Here is a 12,138-nt window from a genome sequence, read left to right on the forward strand (position 1 = left end):
AAAACAGTTTATTTTACACTCCCTCTCTATGCAGTTTCATTTTCCACTTGCCGTGCCTTTGTAGCAGGTGATAATGGGTGTGAAATCAGGCAGCCAGCTACCGCTCGATGCTCTGGTCTCCTCTCTTCTGAGACTGTATTCTTAACAGCAGGTCTACATTAACAGCTTTGGCATGCTCCCTCTCTTTCCCCTCGCTCCTCCGCTCTCTTTCTATTCTCCTAATACATCTGTCTTTTCTTTCTTATCCCTTTTCCCATTTCTCATGGCTTCCTTTTTCTTCCCTGCCTTGCATTCTAACCATCTACTGTTCTTGTCTCTCTCTTATCTTCCCCTTTTTATCTTATTCCCTCAATTTAACTCTGTCTCCCTTCTCCACTTAAAAAGCACATTACCCAACAGGCTTCCTTTCCATGTGTTAACTCCCCAGGTTTAAGTGGGTAGAAGGACATTCTGGTGTTCGGACTGAATGAGCTGAATTTTGCTCCCACATCATTATTCAGTCAGAGCCTCTTGTTAGGTGTTTTCTTTGGAGGGAGGGGTTGATTTTGGCTTGACCGATCATAAATGATTGACACATCCAGTCAACACTAAGGTTGTGTTAGCAAGAGTAGAGTTAAAATAACTTAAGAAAGAACGGCAAATGATATTGAGAAAACCTGTTTATAAAAAGATAATTTGCTGGTTAAATAAGTGTTGAAGCAAACATGAAACTTCTGGGCCAACATATGCCCAGGTCCTCGGTCCAAGTCCGGCCCATATACTTGCGCATCTAGGCAGATTCCAGCTGCTATTCTACATTGTTGGCTGACGGCCGCAAGATTTTCTGTGAGTGTGCCAGAATTGGTCCAGATGTGGAAGTAGCATCTAACCATCACACTGTATATGGGCCAGACTCGTGGAACCGGCCATATACTGGGCCAGATGAAATACAAGCATGTATGGGTCAGATTTATATTGCTATCTGGGAAGGAGGTGTCTTGATACAGGAAAATAGTAGATAAGATTTGCATGACTCAAAATATGAGTTGTTGTTTTCCTGTATCAGGACAACTATTGAAGGAAAAGGGGAAGACGATAGTTTAGTCATTATAAATACTTGAAGCTATCATGAAGACATAGCTAATGTGTTATTCATTTAGTGGGATGGCTGGCTAACATTAAAAAATCTCACAAGTCATGTTTGGTAAATTAGCTAAATAAATAGTAAGTGTTAGTCCTGCTCACATCCTGAAGTATTTAACCACATTTGTGGCCTTTTCTAAAAAAAGGAACATATATTAGGCTACAGGTTTGAATTGATAACACTGAATAATTTTGTTAAAGGGCAGGAATATAATTGTAGCTAATATGTCTAGCTAACATAGTTAGCTAGCAAATGTTAGTCATCCAAGATAGTCAGGCCTTCAGCAGCCTGTATTTGCTAGATTAATATCCAACCCCTTTCCAACTCTCAATTCAAAAGAATTACATCATAAACATGTTAAATTTGTTTTCTATGGTGCTTTAATATCATGGCTTAACATTGGCTTTAGCAGTGTACCACCCATAAAGGCTTGGTTGCTTTTCCAATTGGAGAACCAGACATTCCTGACAGCAACAGCAGACCTATTTGAATTATGTAACAAAATTTGAGTTTTGGGAAGCTACTCAGATGTCAGGAGCCAGGGTAAACAGTTACTGAAGCCTTCTGGAGAAAGATGGTACACCATCTCTCCGACCTCTGGCATTGAGTCACACTAGACTACAGTCAAGAGAGGAGATCACAGGCCCACGTGTCAGTCAGCCAAGTTGAGGTGCACGCAGCCAGTGCAAAGACCAACACAAACCTGCTGTCCTGAAATGCTTATGAACGTTCATCAAAACACAGGCACAATAATGAAGGGGACTCCGTCCGCCCATCTTTTTTACTCAGCCACTCTTACAAAACACACATACACAAAAGGCCTGCCATCACACATTGATTAGAAGGCACCGTCTGCCTCTCCTGGCTTGGACCAGAGTGAATGTGCAAGCGTGTTTTGTGCCTGTGTGTTTGCCTGCGAGTTGCGTATCCGAGGCTGTAAGAATCATGTAATCGACTTTCTAATGTCTGTCATTACACCGAGAAAAGCCTCTTGCTTTTAGCTCACAGCACAGCCAGGCATGAGGACATAAGAGAAAGACACACACACACACACACACACACACACACACACACACACACACAACCTGTCAAGCGGCACTGGAGTAGACTCTCTTTGTTCCTGACCGTGCTGCCACTATCCTTCCCTCACCACGCCAAGAACATCAAGCGTGAATAGCAGGCGAATCAAGGCAAAATTATGCATAGATCTATGAGAACAGAAATGGGTTTTGCATTTTCTACCTATCATGCTTAAAAGCAGGCTAGCCATATTCGTGGCTGGCTGCAATTCTGACTTATCTCTTCAATTCAGCATGGATACACATTTTGCCAGCACACCTCTGAAATGTGTGTCTAATGATAGGGGTGTATCAAGACAATATGTGCAGCTCAGATAACAAAAGGAGCTGGCTTCACGCGCTGCCCGTCATTCTCCACAGCAAGGGATCATTCGAAGGGCCGCCAACAGCCAATGCCAGGCAAGGTCACGTCAATCAAAATGGGCCAGCAGCCATCTGCCAATGGGAGAATGTGGAATCTCTAAAATGCATCCAACAGTGAAAAAAAAGAAGATGCTTCTATGTAACACCACTCCAGTCATTAGAAGACAAGTTTTTTTTTGTCCTTCTTTGCCTTTTAATTGCCAAGGTATACGAGTTAAACTGAAAATGAGAGCGTCAGGGAGAGAAAGAGGTGGGTGTGTGTGTGTGTATGTGTGTGGGGGGGTGGTGTTGGTTAGAGAAATAGAGACAGAAGGAGAGATCTGCCAGGACAGCTGGCAAACCAACTGATCAATTTGTCCTATGTGCCGACTGGGAACCTCGATTAAATGGAACATGGCAGCGCATGTTCACGCGCACACATACACATACATAGGCATATTTCTTCAAGGTGTTATAATATAGATATGCAGCGACATGCCAAGTCGTATTTGGGAGGCGGGTTGGGGTGGGGGGTGAAGCAGGAGGCAATTGCTGTGATGGACTGAAGAGAGACAGAGACACCAACAGACAGACAGACAGATGGTGTGTGAGGGACAAAAAGTCGGTGGGCTATACGTACTGTACAAAGAAAGGACATTAAATAGGGAGGGCGAGTGTCTATCTGTCAAGCTAAAGGAGTCCAGAGGCAGAAAAACAGATAAGCACAGACGTGCAACGTATACAGATGAGAAGCACTGAAAGAAACAGTGACAGCACGTGAGACTAAGGTCATCTATAGTGGGAATATATGCAACAGTAGCATTGTCTTGCATACATACTTGCCGAAAGCATGTGGGTGGGAGGATAAAATTAGAACTATGAAAGGAAAACTTGGTATCAATCTAACAGGATGAGTGAAAATAAAATATTCATGATCAAAATGACACTGAGATATTCCAACAGTTTCACCGTCTAATGAGTAAAAACTAAAAAGTCCAAAGAATCCACATTTCACTGAGTTCACAAATTACTTTAATAGACTTTTGTCAGAAGAATCAATTTATGCTTTGCCCTTCTCTTTTATTTTCCCTTCCCTTTCTTTTCTCTAACCTTAAACATGCCCATTAATAAATCATGAAGCACTTGATATAATAAATGTGAGCAATGAATTGTTTCTCTGCCCCCCTGACAGCACACATTAATTAATATTAATAACACTAAAAGAGGTTTGCTTTGGACACTTGCACACACAGCTTAACCCCTACTGTTAAACCCACACACCCACTGAGGAATAAATACAAATGTGCACTCAAAACTGCACATAGACACAATGAACTTTTGCACATAAAACACAAGCTAAAACACACAGCCATCAAATGACAGTGTCAAGTTTAACTCTGCACTGCTTAGAAATGTCTCAATTGCAATAGTTTTAGTTAGTTTGTTTTTAGTATTTGTTCTTTTTTTTCCTTTTTTTTGCAAAGGCTTCTAAGGCATGGAACAATAAAAAAAAAGAGAAAAAGAGGTGATGGCACAAAGGAAAGATACAAGAAAGACAGGATGTTATTCCAGCAGGTGGAAATCAATAATTCAAAGAGCCTTAATTCATCTCAGTGCCCGCTGTGTGGCTGATGCTGATTCTGATGCTAATTCTTTCAGCTAGCAGGCAGCTTTAACATCCACAAAATGAAATCTCATTACCATCAAACAGTTTTGAAGGTCTCTTTTACGCACTACACACACACACCTAGACTCCCACACACACACACACACACACACACACACACACACACACACACACACACACACACACACACACAAAATTGTGTCCTCCAGGTCAGACAGGTAGGCGGCTTGGAGAGAAGTGACTGATTGGTACATTTAAGTGGTAAGCGTTTCAGGTTGGATCAGATTATGAAATTGTGAAATGATGAGGAGGTTATGGTACCCAGATGAGTCTGACTAAATTAAACCAGTTGGAATTGGGCTGAACTGGATGGAACCAGTCCGCCCTTGAATAAAAGTCAGTATTTAGTTAATGAGACTTTGGCTAAAGAGAATGGATTTGAACCACACAAAAATAAAAAGTACTTTAGAATAGCAGGAGCTCAGGGAAATGGGCTTGGGTAGTTGCCAGTGTGAATCTCCAGAGTGGAAGACTGACTGCTACTGAAGTGCTGTTGTCAAAGCACATAAACTATTCCTTGAGACCCTATAGGGGTTTTTTGTACAAGCAACATAAGACCCATAGTTCCCTTTTATTTATATGCGACATCTAGCAGTCGTGTGAAACAGCATCAGTCTGTTCCAGCAAAAACGCCCCAAAACGACATGTTCACATTCAAGTGACAAAACCCTCTAGTGGCCATATTAGTCATGACATGAAGGTGATGTTAATAAGGAGTGAAAGAGTCAGAGCAGGGAGGAGGTCAGGATGAACATATGGATCGATAGACAAAACTCTGACTGGTCTTTTAACATGGGAGCCTGCTGTTTGCCTTCTGTGTGACACATGACCAGGTTGTTTTTGTCCCTAAACCTAACCAAACCTTTACCACGACACTGTCACAACAATATAAACAGGGATTTTTTAACTGTTCATCTGTGGCATATCTCCTGCCACTGTAGAGGTATTATTCAGGAAATGCCGCTATGAGTCGTATCAGGGGGACGGGGCAAAAGACTTATATGGTCATTTAGGGTGAAGGACTTGTTGTATTGCTTCTAGGAATATCTGGGTTTGTAGTGGATGAATTAGTGTTTTATCTAATATCTGATACAAAGGCTTTGAAATATTCTTATTTACAGCAGAAGTTGCTCATCTTAAGTAAAAATGCTGCATCTCTAATTAATGCTCTTCAATAGATAAAGCCTTGACATTTTGATGTTTCTGTTTTAATAGTTGTTTCATGTTTGATCAATGACTTATCTTCTCTCTGCAGATATAGAAAATTAAACATTCAAAGTGCTCCATCAAGGTGGATCACAGCCCCCGGAGCTGGCAAAAAGTGCTTCTCTCTTTTGTAAGAGTAATGGTGTTCTTTAGTAAAAAAGAAAAGCAAATAATTGAGTGCAGAGGCCCAGAGATCAGTAAACCCTGAGAGAGTTGTCTGCCTCTGTAATGCCTAAAGTAGTGCACAATAAAATCTGTTGTAGCTACACCATTTTCGCCAAGAAGCAAAAATACATAAATATACAAGTCAAACTGTAAGATAGTGATATTTAGTTTGAATAACAGTATCACATCTTCTGTAATCAGACATTGGTTTTCTGGTGTTATAGGCCGACATTAAGTGACTGATGAAAAAGGCAATTTTGTGACACTTTCCATGGTCTGCTTTTAGGAGACAACAATTTTCTTTTGCTCTACATGCAGTGTCATAACCCGTCTGCGCGTCTAGCTGCTTTGAAGATATGACCAAGCCCTGAATGACAGTATAAATCCCTGTTATTAGCTCAAAGTAAAGACCTCATTCAGGTACACCCACTGCCTGGCTGCTGCCTCAGAGTGTAATCAGGGAGAAAGCTCTGAGCCGTGCCATTCAGGTCAACGGTTTGCTTTATCATTTTATTCTCTGTTCTGCCCTGGTTACCACAGACTGACATCACACAGAGAACACAGGGGGATAACCAGCGAACAATGCCACCGGGGGTATTAATGTCAGCGGTGCTGTGTACGAGCTTTGCGCTGGAGACGGGTAATTCTGCCAACCAAGACACGCTGAATGTGGCACGTATGCACGATGACACACACATGGCAAAGTACACAATTACACACACTTTTTTTTTTTTAACTTAAACACCCACAGATTAATTAACTGACTTTCTGAAACAGGCTCACACTTTAGACCAAGAACATTTAACAAAACGGACGTGACAGAGCCGTTGTGTTACATCACAGCAACAGGTCTGTACTGTCTGTCTGTACTGTTGGTATCAGATGGAAAGTGCTGGACCAGGAGATCAAACACTAATGTACTTGCACTCAGCCAGGTATATACATACTGTACATCAAACAGTGAGGCATACAAAGGAGAAGTCTGAGGACACAGCTGAGGCGTCAGCTTTTATAATTAGACATGAAAAGATGATATGTTGATATTGATGGACCAAATTGATTTTTATGTCTTATGGCCCTTTACTGTATTTCACGTCTTTAGAAAGAGATCATCAAATAGAATTTTTACTAAAAGCTGTGATTACATGGGCCATTTTGTACTATTGGATTATTCCTGACAAAGTATAGATGGTGAGAAGCAAGAGTAAGAGTTTAAAGCTATGCTAGCAGCTCTGTTAACCCCTTTCCACCAACGTGAGCCTAGTGCTAGTTTTGGGCTGGTGTTGGTGCCGGTTTGTTGGTGCTTCAAGGACTCATCCTCCGAGAGCCATGAATGTCAGATTTTACGCCAAATTTTGTTTAAATCTATTAAATGTCACAATATTTCAGTAACCAAATGAAAATTTTGACCGTTTGGTGATACTAGAGAAACAAAAGGTCAGAGGGTCATTGAAGTGGAATTTATCTTCTCAGGAACTTTAATATCTGCCACAAAATTTACTGCTGTCCATCCAATAGTAATGTCATCTTCTGGGTCCCACAAATGTCTGTACAAAATTTCACGGCAATTTATCCAATAGCGGTAAAGATATTTCAGTCTATTAATGTGTAAAACACTTTCTTTTGTTTGGGAATATGCACAGTACAGTATGCGGTGTGAACCAATTTGTATTTTCTTTTGAATGCAAATGACAGTTTCATATGTGGTATTATTGTGTACTATGTACTTCCATGTTAAATGGGATATTAAAACTGTATGACACACGTCTTATGTATATATGAATGTAAAAATAAACAGATGTATTTTCTCTCATGCGTACACACGATTCGAACAGACAGATGGACGGAGGGTGCATATCTGTATTTTATGAACACACAGTGACTCACTTGGCTGAGGCACAGACATACAAAAAAAAAGAAAAAAAAAGCAACAAACACAGGCACACACATGCATGCACATACACACACACACACACACACACACCCCGCAAAGTCAATCATTGACTGTTGACAGAGCCTTCTTTTTCTCTTTTCCTGTGTTTTCACCGTTCTCTCTAATACCCATGTCACTCTGACATTTACCTTTCTCCCATCTCATCTTCCCAAATAGCTCTTGATTGCTATCAGCGCTGCTCCCTGCCAAATGCTGCTGCCCCCCCCCCCCGAATCCCCCCTCCCCTCCCGGTCCGTCCCCCTTCCCTCCCTATATCATGTTTGCTCACTGCCACCCTCCCTTCCTTTCGGCCCATTATTCGCCGCCCCTACTTTAGCTCCAGCTATCATTTTCACAGGATTTATCAGAGGCTGAGGAACAAAAGACTGAGAGGGAACAATTTCAGGATATTATTGCCTCCGCCTCCTCCTCCTCATCTCACAGACATGCACATTTACTGTTCATTTACATGTCAGGTATTTTGCTGTTGTTCTTATCTAGAGTGAGGCAAAATAGGAACACATATTGTTTGAGGGAAATCCTCAGACAACCACTTCGTGCTTCACAGCCCAACTTTTTACATCATCAAACCTCACCTTAATCGTCAGACCCCGACCCTGAGGTTCCTGGGATCTGCGACCTTGTCCAGTCGTCGCCGCGCTGAAGTATGTGTTTTTGTTTCCCCCCTGTGTGTGATTGATGGCTCCCATTTACCTCAGCTACACAGCCATTTATTTACGTCCATGCCTGATCTAGTAACATGGCACCTGCATGCAAGCACACGTGCGTAAGGAGAAAAAAAACAAACAGATGCGTCTAGGTTGCAGGTGGCCACCAGCACACAAGGAGGGACATGTCTCAAAAAATGCTAATTTGCACACACACAAACACCCTCAAGACTACAAAGTAGTACTACTGTGTAAGAATCACACTCGAAAGTGGACTGACAAGAGAGAGAGAACAAAAGAGAAGGAATATGGGAGAAAGAGAGAAAAATGCAGCGCTTATCAGTCAAGCCTTGCAAGGTGGCCTGCAGGCTCCGAGCCTTCATGTCCCACTGATACCCATTATCATCATCACCACCTTCACATCCAGATGGACAGTCCCACTCTCTCTCTCACACACACACACACACACACACACACACACACACACACACACACACAGTCACACTCTTTACTGCACATACCCACTCCACATGGAGACAGCTTGCAGCAGAAGACTGTTTCAGTTAATGTTAATGTCAGGGTAATATATTGTGTATGTGAGTATGTTAGTGTGTGCGCGTGTGTGTGCGCGTGCATGCATTTGAGCAATTGAAAGGAGCGTCCCGGTCATTTACATTATAACCAAATCAGCCGCAAGTCAGCAAACATGTTTGCATGTGAATGCCAGGCAATTTCAGGTCGAGTGCTCGCAAAATGAGATTCAATGTTCTGCTCTTTCTCAACAGTTATGCTGTTGTGCTTGTACATGCATACGTGCGCACCTTCTCTCTCTCGCCTGTCATACTTCGCTAAAATACAATTCCTCCCTTCAAACTGCGAGTGAAGATAGCTTAGGTAAGAGAAGTAATACTGATTTGTAATGCTGCTGAAGGTTACACACACTGCAGCCTTTTAGACACTTACATCTCTCCCCATTTGCAATGGCAATATGTAATGTCATTCTTCACTACTTCCAATTTTTCATGTAACAAAATGCATCAAGTGCATGTCTACAGTATGTCTGTGCTGTGAGGATGAGTGAGGAGAGGAAGTACTGTCAATATTTGTGTTTTTGTTGGAGTCTGGAAAAAAAGGAAAGAAAAAAGAAAAAAGAACCCTCAGACAAAGAAGAAGCCAAGTTAAAGTGAAGAAATTTTTTTTTTTGTTGAAGTCGATTCAGTTTATAATTCACCACGACACATGTCTTACATTTCCTAAACATTTAATAATATATGCAACTGGAAGCTAATCACATTCACTGGTGGAGGCGTTAGGAAAGATATGGAGACTTTGTGTGAAGTGTGTGTGTGTGTGTGTGTGTGTGTGTGTGTGTGTGTGTGTGTGTGTGTTGAATATGGCCTGGTTATGGAAATTAACAAGCATAATCTTCAGCCTGCAGTCTGTTGTGACACGCCAATTTCATTTGATTCTTTTTGAATCAGCTTTTCAAATCTGGGATGTGAACTTGAATGAGTCTCGCCTACTAATGACATACCATTTTCATTTGCTTCATCCGAATCAATCATTTTCATAAAGACTGTGACCCAGATATAGACAAATCGGCCTGATAAATTTGATTCCCAAGAGTGCAGATATATGAGTGCTGCCGCATTTCCTCAAGTACAGCGGGGGAGAGGAGAATGGAGGGGGTGGGGGTGGGGGGGGTCGAGCAGTTCACTCAATCTAGTATCTTGTCGAACTGTTAAACAAGAGGAGGTCAAGGGTAATCAGATAGCTCCTCAACCCTGGAAGACACACCTATTAGAGTCACTTAGAGGGGACCTGGATAGGGAAAGGTGCATATCTGTATGTGCTTATGTAGTGTAATTATGTATATGAGTGCCTGCATGAGAGCCGTGTGCATCTTTTACAGTGTATTAGTGCTTAATGTGTGTGAATGAAAGACGTGCTTGTGCATGCGTGCCCACACCGTAGCTGGAGATTTAGAGGTGCACATTCTAGTTGCGAACATTACTCTCTTGACATACTGTACTGAGTGTGAACAATCATCTGCTTAGAACAGAAACCACTGCACATAATAATGCCTTCCGCTGCTAAAGCCCTGCCATAGATAAATAAAAACATATAATATCAACTTGCAGATTTTACTTTATGTTGACGCTGTCCAAAGGAGGCGTTGATCCACCAGTGTGGTGTTTCTTTGTAGTTTATGTTCTTTGCATTATTATTTCATGACATGTTTAAGACTGCAGCAGTCAAGGCAAACAAGTCTCGACCAAAGCAAGGCAGTGTTTACCGCACAGCTATTGTATTGCATTGCTTTACATCATACAGGTGTTTATTTATCTCATCCCTTCAGTTTAAGTGTGCCTGACAATCTGAGCCTTCAACTCACTTTTTTTTTTTTTTTTGCTCTGTCCTGGTCTGCCTGTATATTTCTCATTTGCACACACTGGAATACGCAGTAAAAGCTTCTCTGATGCACTTGCTTGACCCTCATTTGATATTTGACCTGTATGTTATGACCCAAGGTCATGAGGTCAAAACCCCTGCAAGCAGAGTCTCCAGAGAAAACTGGTGATGAATCATCTTCTTTTTCTTTTTCATGTATATGAATAAATCATTTAGCCTGTTCTTGGCTGTTGTTCCCCCGCACACTTGGTTCTGATTGTACAGTATGTGTCACTTGGTATGTAAGACTCTGTCTGTCACAGGTTTCTATGACGTCTACACTACAGCGTTCAGCTGAGAATCTAAGACAAATCTAATCCTTGCTTGTAGCTTATTCTCGGTGACATTTGAGATCCAGCGTCCCTGATCCCTGAAGTTATTAAAAAGCTGAAGGGATGCAGAGATGGATGGAGACAGTTGGAGGGGGTCACTTGGACCATAAGACTGATTAAGTGTTTTCACTGGTGGGTTGGAGTCACGGTCAGAGCATGCGACAGTTAAAATGTTTCTGTAGGGTGTGTACACCACATGTGTATGTTTGTGCGTGTGTTTGTGCGAGTGCGCAGGACCCCATGTGATGAGGAACAGTTGGTCTATCAAGGAGATGGATGAGGTGGGTTGATCCTCCAACCCCTCCCAACCCCCACCCCCCACCCCCCCACCCCAACTGGGTTTAATAGCTGAGCTTCATGTTAGCGATCAAAACAAGCACACATAACGGTGGACAACACACATTAAGTACGTGTAACACGAACATTTACTGACTTTAGTTTAAAAAAAAGGCCATGATTTTTTAAAAGTAGCATCAATTTAAATTGATTTTCACCAGGACTTTATGTCTCTATGTTTCCCAGCTTCCTAAAATGACTGTGTTGCTCGCTGCAAAAACACAGTGATCACTGCAGTTTACAGTCAAAAGGTCTTCCTGTGACAGCCACAGCTCAGAAATTGCTTCCTGTAAAAAAAAAAGAAAAGAAAAGTGGAGTAAAATGTGAAAGGAGGGAATGCAAATGAGCCACTGATTATGCACCAAACTGCCTAAGAAAATAAATGAATTGCAGAGTGTTTGCACTGAAAGTGTTACTTTTAAAATCTGATTTTTTTTTTGTTTTTAGACCACCTGAATTTCTCTATTACTGATGTTTGTAGGAAATTTTCATCAAAAATGTAATAATCAAGATAAACACAGATAAATTCCACATTTTCACATGTTAAAAACACACAAAATGCGAAGGCTGCTCGTACATAAACATACAAGTATGTAGCGTACATATGTGGCCTGGCATCAGTCACAAGCCATTAAGGAAGTTCATTGTAAGGACATGCAGAGTTACGGACCCACAATTGACACTTTGCGACTCTTCCAACCATCAAACTATCAAATTGATAGGAAACAGAGACAAAGGACCCTTCTCTCACAAACAGACCATGCTGTTAGCATGTCCGAACGACACAGAACCTGACCAAAGGTGAAAGGGTCAGCT

General features: G+C 41.7%; 1 protein-coding gene across 1 annotated transcript in view; it reads right to left on the bottom strand.

Annotated features, from left to right (window-relative positions):
- Positions 1-12,138, bottom strand: part of LOC111223014 (ephrin type-A receptor 7-like) — a 164,858-nt gene that overhangs the window by 55,827 nt on the left and 96,893 nt on the right. The gene's annotated exons all lie outside the window — the stretch shown is intronic.

This window comes from Seriola dumerili, unplaced genomic scaffold (genome assembly GCF_002260705.1).
Source record: "Seriola dumerili isolate Sdu_G_001 unplaced genomic scaffold, Sdu_1.0 BDQW01000110.1, whole genome shotgun sequence".
Taxonomy (NCBI): Eukaryota; Metazoa; Chordata; class Actinopteri; order Carangiformes; family Carangidae; genus Seriola; species Seriola dumerili.